Here is a 13136-nt window from a genome sequence, read left to right on the forward strand (position 1 = left end):
TAAAAAGAAATAGCAAAAATAATTGTGTTCAATATTAATTTACATTAATTTTATTTATAATCTAAATGTGAAAGAAAATTAAAAAATGCTAAATGTTTAAAGAATTTAAACATGTTAAATTATATTAAAATATTTGCTAAACATTTATTAAAAATTGTGTCCTAAAATAAAATATATATGTTAACGTATGTATGAGTATGGTGTTTGTGTAGTGTGAACCTAGTTAAAAGGCAGTGGAGCGCTATCCATGATCAAAGACATGCTTAAACTAAATGAGCAAGAGTAGAGGAAACTTGGTTGTATATGTTTAATTCATTATGTTGTAGTATTTTGAAAGTGATGAGTCTATAACTCTTTTCTAATTTGGAGCATCATTGGAGTGGTCCTGATGGATACGGGGATGGTGTTCCTGATCTTGGGTGCACAGATTTAAAGGCTTGCTGTCTTGTGTTTTCTTTACACACTTCTTAGTCTACAGTCTGATTGTGTCCTGGCTGTGGGTGCACCAAGGTCCTACACACAACAGGAGCAAAGGGGGAATAAGGAGTCAGATCGCCCCCGACTCAAACAGTCAAAAACACTACAAGATCTGACCCTTCATGAACTGACCACTTAGTTATACGGACACACAGGGAGTTCTCACTGTGCACCTTCCCAACTTCCCTTGCAAGATCTTTGCAAGGCCCGTTAATTGCAAAAGGCCTGCTGGTCCATGCTGTTCAATTTAAAACAGACGCCATTAACCACAGCCTATAACTACAGCATATAGAAACTTCGTGAAGGGTCAGATCTTGTATTGTTTTTGGGTGCACCAATGGCCACCAGAGTATTGAGCTTGTCTGTTAAGGTAGGTGGGGCACAGGTCATGATAGCTTTGTACATTAAGCTGGTTTTGAACATGTTGCAGGCAAGCAAGGGGAGCCAATGAAGTTTCATCAGTCTAAGGGTGATATTATCAAATTTCTTCAGGCCCTGGGTGAGACCTGTTGCTTGTTGCAGCATACAGGATGTTCCTAATTGGTGTTAGTGTGGAGTAGGAGAGGGCATGGAGTAGGGCATTACCACAATTCATAACTAAGAGTACAAGGGGTTGTATTTATTCATTATTTATTAAAAAATACTTAAACTTTATGTTACTTTACTTAAAAGTATGTACACAATTAATATAAACTAATTTCAATATTTAAAAAAATAATGTTACATTTAAGTTCAATTAAAAAGGCGATTACTTATTTTAAAATAAAATAAAATTTATTTTTATTTATATAGGTTTTTTGCATTACATTCATAGCTATTTCTAAAAAAGTACACATACATTAATGTATTTTAACATAATCTCCTAAGGGATTCTATTTTAAGTCCCTAATTCCCTTATTTTCTATGGGAGGGTGTTGCAATACCAATGATTGTGTGATTATAGACATACTCCTGCACTGAGCTAGAGTACCTTCATGACTATGTTGTGTCCTTTTTCACTGTAGTGACTGAAGAAGTACAATTTGTGATTAGCAATGGGCTTACTGTTTTGCAAGTGGTGCATGTCCCGCCCTAAAAACCACACTAGCCCTCACTTAACCACTTGCACGTAGTCATAAATATTCCAGCCACTCACCAGTTCCTGACACATTTAATACAAAAAATATATACCTGCCTGTGCAGATACTCCACACTTGGCCTAGATATCTCTGTACATAAAAGATAGCAGAGGCAGAGATGGAGATCTTCCCACGCAGGTTTATGAATAGCATTTTGTTGTATGTTTAGTAGAACAAGTGTAGTAATACTTAACGTGCTACAAAACACAGTTTGTCAATAGGTCATATCATTGTTTACTGTACTTTTGCCATTGCATTAGAATGTTATGTATAGTGTATTCAATATGAAATACATTATAAGCGTTAATGTGTGTCTGTAATATAGAAAACTATTACTATATGCACATCCTGAATTGTGGGAATGTGTAATACATATAACCCAAACACTAACTTGGCTTGAATGATATGGAGACACTAATCACAACTATTGTGCATCCATAGTCTTTTTGACTCTATTTGAATGTTTGCTATGAAAGTTAAAAGTGAATAATGCATCAAACAAATAGTAGGCTGCAAAGGCAGGCCTGAGACATGTTTTAAAGGGCAGCTTAAGTGGGAGGCACAAAACGTGCTGGAGGCCCACTGGTAGCATCTACTTTCCAGGTCCTGGGAACATGGTACATTACTTTATTAGGGACTTTTAAGCAAATTAAATATGCCAATCAGATGTAAGTTAATTGTACCATGTTTTAGGGAGTGAACACAAGCACGTTAGCGCTGCTTAGCAGTGGTAAAGTTCCCAGAGTCCTACGGTCAACAAAAATTAATTTAGCAAAAATAGTAGAGTTGAAGGCAAAAAGGTTGGGGGAAGACCACCTCAGGTCTAACACTGAAGAGTTATGAATATTAGATGAATGCTTTGAAATAGTATTTAGTTGAATTTTATACACAATTCTATATGGAACTGAAATAAAACAACAATTACAAGGCAAATAAAACAATTTATGAAAATAACCAAAATGTGATTGGTCATACGAAGCTATGACTTGGAGGTTACTGGGTAAGCCACATTCACACCAATGGTGTAATATGCTGTTTTGAATGTACATTAAGTAATGCTGTCCAATGACATTGCTTAAGAAAAGGAAACATGCCTTGCCTCTGTTAATAAACCTCTAAAGTTTATTTCTTAGTAGGGATCCAAGTGATTCTAAAATTCAATATAGCACTTTATAGCTGACAAAAACATATAAGTTATGTGCAGAGCGGGATCTTTAGAACAAAATAATGTGATTTGAGGAAAATGGGCTGAACAGAACTCAAGGGCGTCTTCATGAATCTTATGTGCTACCAAACTAATCTGAAATTCTAATGTTTTTTTATAAGCCCAGGTTTTAACAACAGTGTTTTTGTTGGATTCATTAATACAGAAAGAAGAAGCAGTGAGAGGAGATATTGCTTTATTGTGCAGTCTGATGCCTGCTCTTCTCTTTTAACATGTACAAACAAAAAACAAGGCACTAAAAGAGGGGAAGTGAATTTCAGAGAAGGTCTTATTGTACAAGAAATATTCATATCCCGTACCAATTCAAACCTAAAAGACGATTTGAGTAAAAGGATGCAGCGCCCTCAATCACCCGAACTGTCATGCTAAACCATCGCCCGGCTCTTCACCCAAATAACCAACCTCTCACTGTAGTGGTGGTTTGTGCATGTAGCTCTTTGGTGGACTTTCAGCATTTCTTCAAATGACATGTGATTCAACCAACTAGGTCTGAAAATTAGTTTGATGTGCTGCTGAAAGCCCCCCCCGTGTTAACATTGGTTAAGGTAGAGGAGGACTGTTTTATTGTTGTCTTCCTGTTTCCATCTATCAAAGCAAAATGGATAGTTCTGTACCTTAAAGTTAATCTGTTGACATGTTCCATGGCTCAATAAGCCCTGAACTTGGACTCTGGCATTTCATTAGGACAACAATGGGGGTTCCTGGTTTCCTACATCTTCTCAGAATAACCAACCTGTTTGATGTCAATGTTTGTGTAGGACAATGTACTTGAAACTGAACTTAAACCAATCTTCCGGCAATGCAATTGAAATACCAATATTAGATGCACTATTATATCATCAATAAAAATAAAATGAAAACAAGGCACATCCATTAGCTACTAATGAAGCTTCTCAGTGACTGCCCTTGGAAGTCATGGCGAACACATTCCGACTAGTTCATTGCCCCTTCTTTCCTATTGACTCCTTCTCCCATTGCTCTTTTCCTGCCCATCTCCATGATCTACACCCTGCTCGCTGAGAGTTTTTTTCTTTATCTCAGCACAATTTGAACACTTTATGGACACAGCGAAAAACACATACTAGGCATGAAGCGAAATTGAACAAGTTCTTGCATACTCACAAAGATTAATGCATTTGCGTGCATTACTGCAATAGGCTGCTAAAGAGATTAAATCCTCCCATTTAATATTTTTGCAGTACTAGAACTACATTAATATTGCTATTTGTGTCATCAAGCATCTTGAAAAAGTTCTTGGAAGACTTCCCATATGGTTCAGAGGTTTGCAGTACAAAATAGAATCTTGTTCGCTTTGTGGAAATGCTCAAGATCTGATTCTACAAAGGCAAAGAACAATGGTTCAATTCTGCTGACAACTCAATATTTTTCCACCATGCAGGCACATGAGATGTCGCACCAAGTACTTACACAAATTCACAACAGCAGTTTGTCTCATAGAAGGGAAAACAACACCTGTATTACCCCCATTTGAAAAACTACACAGCTTACAGGTCTTGAATAAGTCCATTCCATCAAACTTCTTTTCATTAATTTGATATATTTTCCTCTTCAACAGAGGTACAGTTGACAACTTTGCAGGTGCCTATCATTACAATGTTCCTAAAAGTACTTAATGTACTTAGGGCCAGATGTGCGACCCTTACAATTTGTGAGTCGCAAATTGTAATTTACAACAGCATCTCAGACACTGTTAGCAATTCCTAATGGGGTCGCAAATTGCTTGCCTCATTAATTTTCATGAGGTAGGTGCAAATTGCGACCTAGGAATGGCTAGCACTCCCAGGGATGGTGGACTGCTAGGTACAGCAGACCACCATGTCTGTGACTGATTTTTAAATAAAACTCTTTTTAAAAAAAAAAAATGCAGCCCTTTTTCCTCAAAGGAAAACGGGATGCATTTAGAAAAGAAAAATGAAACGTTTCTGTTTCATTTTTTTAAGAGTAGGCAGTGGTCCATGAGATCACTGCCTGCCCTTAAAAAATATTTTTGCACAAATTCACAAAGGGGAATGGGTCCCCTGGGGACCCCTTCCCATTTGCTAGTGGCTTACCACCTACTTGAAGTAGGTGGTTAACTGCAAGTGTTTCGCATCTGCAATTGCTGTCGCAAAACAATCATACTTTTAAGTGAGACTCGCTATTAGGAAGGGATGCCCTTGGCACACACTTTCCTAGTAGTGAGTCGCAAACCCTATATTGCGAGTCGGCAATAGGTTACCGACTCGCAAAAAAGGGTTTGTACATGGGGCAGACCATGGGACAGACCAATTTTGTGGTCGCAAAGCGGTTGATTTCTCATTTGTGACTGCAAAATATGATTGTGCATCTGGCCCTTAATGTCTTCTTACGTTTTACAATTGATTCTGGAAATAGTTCTACCAGTGTGATCCCAGGAGTGTTCCTGATCCACTCAGCTAGACACTGAGCTGCTACTGCTCTTAGGCCCATATGTATGAAGGCATTTTGCATTTCCTAACTGTGCAATTCTCTATTTCAAGCTGTTAGGACATGTAAAATGCCATTTTTGGATGTCAGGAAGGCATTTTCGGTGGTGCAATTTGTGATTTCCATCATGTAGAAATGACATTTTGGGAATTCCTAAATAGGATATTGCAAATTTCTTACACTATGTACAAAAGATTTCCTAATTGCAAATAGTCACAAAACGACCATTTAGGAAACGCAATTACCATCAATGTGTATCAGGTGGCAGCAAGAAGCAAACTATAAAAAGACATCCAAAAGTCATCTTTCAGAATGGTGGCTCAGTACATCTTGGCAGGGAGGATGAGGGTTTTGGCTGGTCGGCAGAGATGCCAAAGGAGACAGGAGAGGATATTTAGGGTGAGGGTCACCCTGTTTAAACAGACTGAGGAGGAGATATATGCGAAGTACAGACTAAGTAGTGAGGTAATTATGGATTTAATTGCTGAGTTACAACCTCAAATACAGACCCCAACAGTCAGAAGCAATGAAATCCCACCACATGTGCAGGTATTGTGTTCTCTACACCTTTTAGCTTCTAGCAGTTACCAGGGAGTCATAGCAGTGGCAGGGGGAGTGTCACAGAGTGTTTTATAGGTTTTTCCACAGGTGTCTGGACATTATGGTTAGCGCAGTGAACCACTATATTATTTTCGAAATACTCCCTAAGATTTACAACATACCAAACTAATGTTTTTATCAAGTAGTAGAGTTTCCCAATGTAATTGGTTGTGTTGATGGCACATATATCAGCATATGTCCCCCTCTACAAATGAATTTATTTATAGAAACAGAAAAAGCACACATTCACTCAATGTTCAGGTAGTGTGTGATGCTGCATGCCTCATTACTGACCTTGTAGCCAGATTCCCAGGCAGCACACAAGACCCCTATATCTTCCATCAGGGTGGAATAAATAACCGTCTGTCTCAGGGCGATTTTGGCAAAGACTTTTTACCTGGTGTGAGAATTACAAACGCAATTCATACAGTGTCCAATACTTTGTTTGTGAAATTACCCAATAGTCTATCCATCTAATGCTATTTAATGAGACAGTGCATATGCCTTGCACACTTGGATACTGACAACATAGTTGCATCCAAGAACCAGAAGCAAAAAGGCAGTGCAACTGGGCCCATAAGACAACGTGAACAATAATCGAACACACCTTTGGTATACTCAAGTCTCAATTCAGATGTCTCACCAAACCTGGTGGGTCACTACTCTGCAGACCAGAGACCTGTTGTAAAATCATTGCAACATGTGCCATTCTCCACAACATAGCCATGAGGAAGGGTCTTCATAACATCAACATAGAGCCAGAATCAGTCTCGGATGACAAACTGCCACCATTACAGATTCAGTGAAACAACACAAATGCCAATACTGATATCTTTTCCTATAATCATTCGCTCTTGGCATCACACACATATGTTATGATCATCAGAAATGTATTACTTTTTTCTGTTTCTTTTGATCTACACTTTTTTCAGGAAAATCTTTTCAAAACTCAATTTACCAACATAATTTGAACAAACTTATCAATACACAAAGAGGACATCAACAACATATACAAAAATTAAAGAAGGAACAAATAACTAATCCTTCTCACAAAAATCACAAAACAGTCACAATTATACGAGAAACAATATTGAAACAGCCTAGGTTCTCTTGTTTCAAGTTATTTTTCACATTGCCCACAAAACTTCTTTGATTGTATAAATCATAATAATTTCATAGCGGGCCAAAACCAAAGTGTCCATACTGGGCTCAGAGAGAAATCAACAGTCCTTCAAAAATAGATTGTTCGGAGCAAAAGTGATGTCGTGTGTGAAACACTCTTTGGATAAAAAAACTGTTTACGCATTTCGAAACCCTTTATATTGGTTTTTGGGGTGCTCCTCAGGACTCAGAACACCAGAACACTTAATTATCCACGCAATCTTACCTGGACACCAAATTAATTAGTCATCAATCTGAAAAACTCTGGACACATCTGTCCTAAAAGGAAGCTTCCCATATTGGAGCCACATGATTCCAGTTCGCGTTTTCAATATCCTTTCCACACTGACAAGTCGATGCTACATGTTGAGAATGGATCGCAAGTAACCATGGGCGTAGTTTGCGTAGTAGCGCTACGCGTAGCTACGCGAAGTGCACTTCGCACTATGCAAACTACGTGAACTGCGTAGTGCACTGTGCAAAATGCTGTTCGCACTGATTGCACATATTTCAGTGAAGCCACCAGGGAGCTGGGGAACTCGTAATGATGAGTGTCAAGTCCATACACTTAATATGGCTTCCCTGGTCACTTACAATATCCAGTAATACACAAGGATATTGCCAGGGGCATCTCTTCACATGCAGATATGCCCTTACAAGAGATATAGTGCACCCTGCCTTAGGGCTAAGACCTCCTAGAGGGATGTCATACCTATATCTCATGCAGTGTCTATTGGCATGGCACACAAGGATGTGTCGACTTTTGTCTGCACCAAGACAAACAGGGTGCAGTGACAGTTTGCATGTACTTGGTGAGGTGTCCCTTAGTGTGGCACAATTCGTGCTGAAGCCCTGAGGGTACCCATTCCCGAGTTACCAGGGATACCACTTACTAGGGACTTAAAGGGGCAACTGAAGTGGTGTCAATTGTGGTAAAGGTTTAGGGAAAGAACACTGGTACACAGAATATGGTTAGCAGGGACCCAGTACTCTACTATCAAAGTTGCATCAAAAGCAATGCAAAAAGTGGGGGTATACTGCAACAAAAACCCACTTTCCTACACACTGACATTAAAAAATTATGCTAAAACACAATCATATAAACATCTAATAAGGAAAAAATAAAAGTTACTTACCTTATTCTGCAGCACGTCCTCAATGCTCTCCAGTCCCTGGCTCCAGACTCTTGTGAGCGCGAGGTGACGTACACAGCCAACTACCTTATCCAATCCAGATGCTGCTCTTATGCTGTGACATTTATACAAAATAATGGGGTAGCCCTGTGTCCCTCAGAACCTCGGTATATGTATTATATGGATACAATGGTTCTGTCGGGGATTTACAATTGCTTTGGATTGTTCATAATTTAAATACGTTATATGTAACACGTATCCATGATTTAGGAAAAAAAGAAAAAATAAATGAAAACACCCAAGCAATACTTTTCAATCGATATTTTTTAAGAAAGAGAATAATGAATAAGTTGGGCTACCACAATACAATTGAAAGGAATGTGAAGAAGAAGTGACATGTAAAGGTGAATACAAACGATACACTTAATACAATTAATATAACAAAAACACTTAAGCAGATGTAATTTTTGATGAATGAGTCCATAGGTTTGATCACATACGCATCATGTTCATGTATGAATTGATTTTTGAACTGAGACGTTGTGTAGACTCATAGTATTCGTCGACGTTTCGACCCAATGTTAGGCGCAAAATTTAATAAGCGTCACGGCGGGTCTTCCTCGGGACGAAGGGGTAAATATGTAGCCCTGCGCAAAAGTCAATCACTGCGCGTGAGTTAGGCTTCTAAAGACAGCAAAGGTCGGTATGAATTGACCTCCAAAAGGGCAAGAGTTGTGAAAGTCTGGGAAAGTTGCCAGGCGATTTAATCCTTTAGTGCCAGTCGGGTAATTTTACATGATCTGGTGAATTAACATCTCTCCAGCTCTCAGTCCGAAGCAGCATGAGTGAAGTGTCTAGATTGCCTGGAGCAGGCTGCATCAGCGCTCTGAAAGGCAGCTGGGTTGGAGAGGTTTAAATTGAGCATGTCAGGCTGACCGTAGTAGGATAGCCGGCCAAACCTACATGTGCACTTCAAACTGAAGTAGCCACACCTCATTTGGGCAGGGTGGGTGGCATACGGCCAATTGCAGGTAAGTTACGAAAAAAACAAACTAATTTCGTTGCTCGCACAGCATCGCCAAATGCAATGCAGCGCGCGCAACGAAATTCTTTTTCTTTATTTTTTTCATAACTTACCTACATTCGGCCGTATGCCGCATTTTGCAACCCCCCATCCTGCCCCTCCTCTGCCCCACGTCACCGCCCCAGTAACACGCCCTATATGGGCCGTCGCTGACTAAAGGGAAGATAATGGGCTTGATAATATGCCTTTGAGAATTCCATTAGAAGCCCATGTTCTGTTAGCCCACTGAAGGTCGCACCACCTTAACAAGTCCAAATAACAATGTCCATCCAGTGATGTTTATATTTTCAAATCTTGCTCTTTATTCTTCTTATAATGTAAAAGTTCATAGACAGCCAACGCGTTTCGTTCTTAAGAAAGAACTTCGTCAGGGCTGAAAAAAACATTTTAAAAACACATATGTAATTCCAACTACAATAAAAAGATTGTAAAATAAGCATAATACAATTGTATTGTGAATCAATCGCAAAGACCTGTTGACAGAAGTTATGGATAACATCCAACTAGTAGATTCCACATGTCCTGAATGGTACATTACAATTTATATAGGTTCAATTGCTAGATTGGTAATCCGTTCTATCTCATATATATATTTCTAATAGGGCAAGTCATATGGGGAGCATCTCATTGTATGATGTTAATTAAACACTTCAAAAGCACTCAATCAAGGTTCATAGACCAGTTAGTTTAAGAACATGGCTTTCTCTGAACACCTAGGTTCCATATCACTCTAAGATCATTTTGTAAAAATTATCGTAAATGCACCTACCAATTGTTACTTTGAAGTGTAGAAAGCATTGATTGTGCACTGTATAGGACGGAACCATTGATTTTCTGGTCCTTATGAGTTTGTTAGGTATACTGATCCCTCCCTATTATACTTGCTCATCAAGACGAGTGTCACTGGGCTAGTGTGCCTGTAATATAATCACACCATGTCGAGAGGGGTCATAAGCAATCAAGGTCTTTTATTCTGACCTCATCCTATTCCCCATCACTGATTATTTCTTAGCCGCATATAATAAATAAATAAATAAATAAAGCAGCCTCAATTCAATTGGCACTGTATATCTTACTGCCATGGGATTCTCATCATTATGTAAAACTCGCTGGATTGTAGCACATGTTTATAATTGAAAATGTGTGTTACGCCTCGCATTTCCCCGAAATAAAGTGCACCTCCATATTTTCGGCACTGTAAATTATGAGGCTGTACCTCGTCATTAATGAACATTTGATAAAAAGCATTTATTGGGCCTCTTGCACCCGCAATTTTAACAAATGCAAGACATTAAGTCCTCCAATGTATGTGAGCCCCACGCTATACGCTCGTCATTAATAAACATTTGATAAAAAGCATTTATTGGGCCTCTCGCACCTGCAGTTTTAACAAATGCAAGACATTAAGTCCTCCAATGTCTGTGAGCCCCACGCTATACATGTCAAAGGGCAGGGCTTTCAAATTAACAGTCCCTACATGCTTTGATGCTGAGGTTACGCGTCCTTATATATAAGAAAGGACATGTTATTTAAAAACCCCTACCGAAGTACGAAATTACAAAATAGAAATGCTCCAAGAGGTCGTTTTAAACCCGCACGTCTTAATATATGCCATTAATAATATAGTTAAGACCAAAACCATGCGTGCGTTACAACTCCACGCGTGTCCGGGAATGGCGTCTCTAAATTAAATTAAATTAAAAGAAACCAACTAAAACATATCACTCCATAGTCCCAGCTTATCCGAAGGGCCAACATCTACCCCTTCTCACCTCCAAGCAATATACGCTATCGATCGTCTATCCGTCTCTGTCGGGTCTCCAATGAGAGCGCGCGTGCGTCTTTCCGTAATTTAAGTAAAAAATCACGTAGATCACATGGGCCTACGTTCGTTTTGGCAATCATGTAAGGGACCATCTCTAAATAGCAAAACCCAAAGGGTTCAGAAAAAGCCATGCACGAGAAAGATATTGTTGTTATATCAGAACCATTTGTGCCACACTTATTACGAGAGTTACATATTTTGTCCATTTTATAAATTTATAAGAATTCATTTTTCGGTCACACAAACCACTTTAATTATTATATAAATAGAGCAACTAATACCTCCAACCATTATATTTTAGGTTTGTCACAATCAAGGATCCCTAACACAAAGATCTATGTACATATTGCATTTTGAATAATAATGCTTTATGCGCAAAATGTGTCCAGACACTTGATAGTAATTGTCCAAGAACCCTTAGCGTGTACCTCTGATATGAGTATGAGTTACCTCCTACTTTGAAATGTAGTTGGCCATAGCTGGTACTCAAAGGCCAATACAGTCGAGTCATATATTCTTAATCATACAGATTGGTTCCAACAGGGGGGGGGGGGGATTGCCTCCACCCATACCTGATTAATACGATTAGTATGTTTAATTTCAGTATGTTATGATACCATGGGATCCCAGAGTGAATAAAGGGAAAGAAAAGGGGGTTATTAACAAACCTGCTGTACCAATCTCAACATACAGAGACCCCCTGCAAAGTGTGTATTATCGAAGTGTCAAGCATCCAACATTTTAAATCCTGAAATACTTGCTCCCTGGTGTTTGTGATTTGAGACCAACCGAAAATCAGTGGTCAACTACCGTTACTTTCATGAACAACCGATATCTTGATTATTACATTTAGGAACACCTTATCTTACAGGGTCATCCAATTTTGGACATTATATTGTCAAAGTGCCTGTTAGTTCAATGGGATCATAGCCTGATTTTATAAAAAATAGTGTAGTTCATCATCACTATTATGTCCCTTATCAGTGCTCCGTAGTCTGCAAATCCAACCCGCTTCATTGCGTCTTAATGCAGTCTCTCTATCCCCCCCCCGTGCTCTCATAGGAACATGATCAATGCCATGGAACCAAATTTCAGGTCTACCTCCATGTTGTTCGTTCATATGTAATGTCATTGGATATCTGGTATCCCGGTTACGAATGGCCCGTACATGTTCTTGAATTCTGTTTTTAAGGGGTCTGATAGTGCTCCCCACATAAATCATGTCACAGCTACAGCCAATTACATATGTCACGTATGTTGTTTTACACGTAATAGTATGTCTAATGGTAAACCTCCGTTGTGTGTTGTAACTGAAGTCCTTAAGTTTGTTCTTTCCAAATTGACAAACATTACAGTTTGTGCACGTAAAGAAACCATTCAATGGTCCAGGTAACCAAGTGGCTCCAATGTTTTCCTTATAGGATACATAACTAGGGCAAAGCATTTCTCTCAATGTTTTGCCCCGTCTGTATGTGATCTTAGGTTTCTGGGTGACTACTTCCTTAACCCCAGGTATTTCATGGAGCAGAGGCCAATGTTTACAGAAAATTCTATATATATCCTGACTTTGCTTATTAAACCTAGTCACCAGTCCTATTGGGACCGATAGGTTCTTGGCCTTATTCTCAATAGAATTCATTTGGTTGGAACATGCCAACGTGCTTTCACGGGATTTGGCTAGGGTACGTTTTTCTGCATTGTTCAGAGTCGATTGTTTATATCCCCTTCGTTTGAACCTAAGTTTGGTATCTCTCAGGTTCTTCAAAAAGGATGTCCTGTCACTGCAATTTCTACGTATCCTGATCATTTCCCCATATGGGATACTGTTGATGGTAGCCTTTGGATGTGCGCTGGTCGCATGTAAAATGCTGTTGCTATTGGTTGGTTTGCGGTACAGAGTACTTTGAATCTTGTTGTCACAAGCCACAAATGTTAAATCCAGACAGTCTATCCTCTCAGTAGAGTATGACATGGTTAGGGTCACATTGCATGCATTGGTATTTAAGAACTTAAAATAATCATCAAGTTCAGCCTTGGTGCCTTTCCA

At 39.0% G+C, this 13136-nt stretch overlaps 1 long non-coding RNA gene across 2 annotated transcripts in view; it reads right to left on the bottom strand.

The window, feature by feature from the left end:
- Nucleotides 1-13136, bottom strand: part of LOC146862279 (uncharacterized) — a 127844-nt gene that overhangs the window by 92896 nt on the left and 21812 nt on the right. Inside the window, exon 2 of one of the 2 annotated variants that reach the window (XR_014978407.1) lies at nucleotides 6181-6283. The exons of the other annotated variant lie outside the window; for it this stretch is intronic. This is a non-coding gene — a long non-coding RNA (uncharacterized LOC146862279). The remainder of the gene's footprint in view (nucleotides 1-6180; nucleotides 6284-13136) is intronic. 2 annotated transcript variants of the gene reach the window in all.

This window comes from Triturus cristatus, chromosome 2_2, assembly GCF_964204655.1.
Source record: "Triturus cristatus chromosome 2_2, aTriCri1.1, whole genome shotgun sequence".
NCBI lineage: Eukaryota > Metazoa > Chordata > Amphibia > Caudata > Salamandridae > Triturus > Triturus cristatus.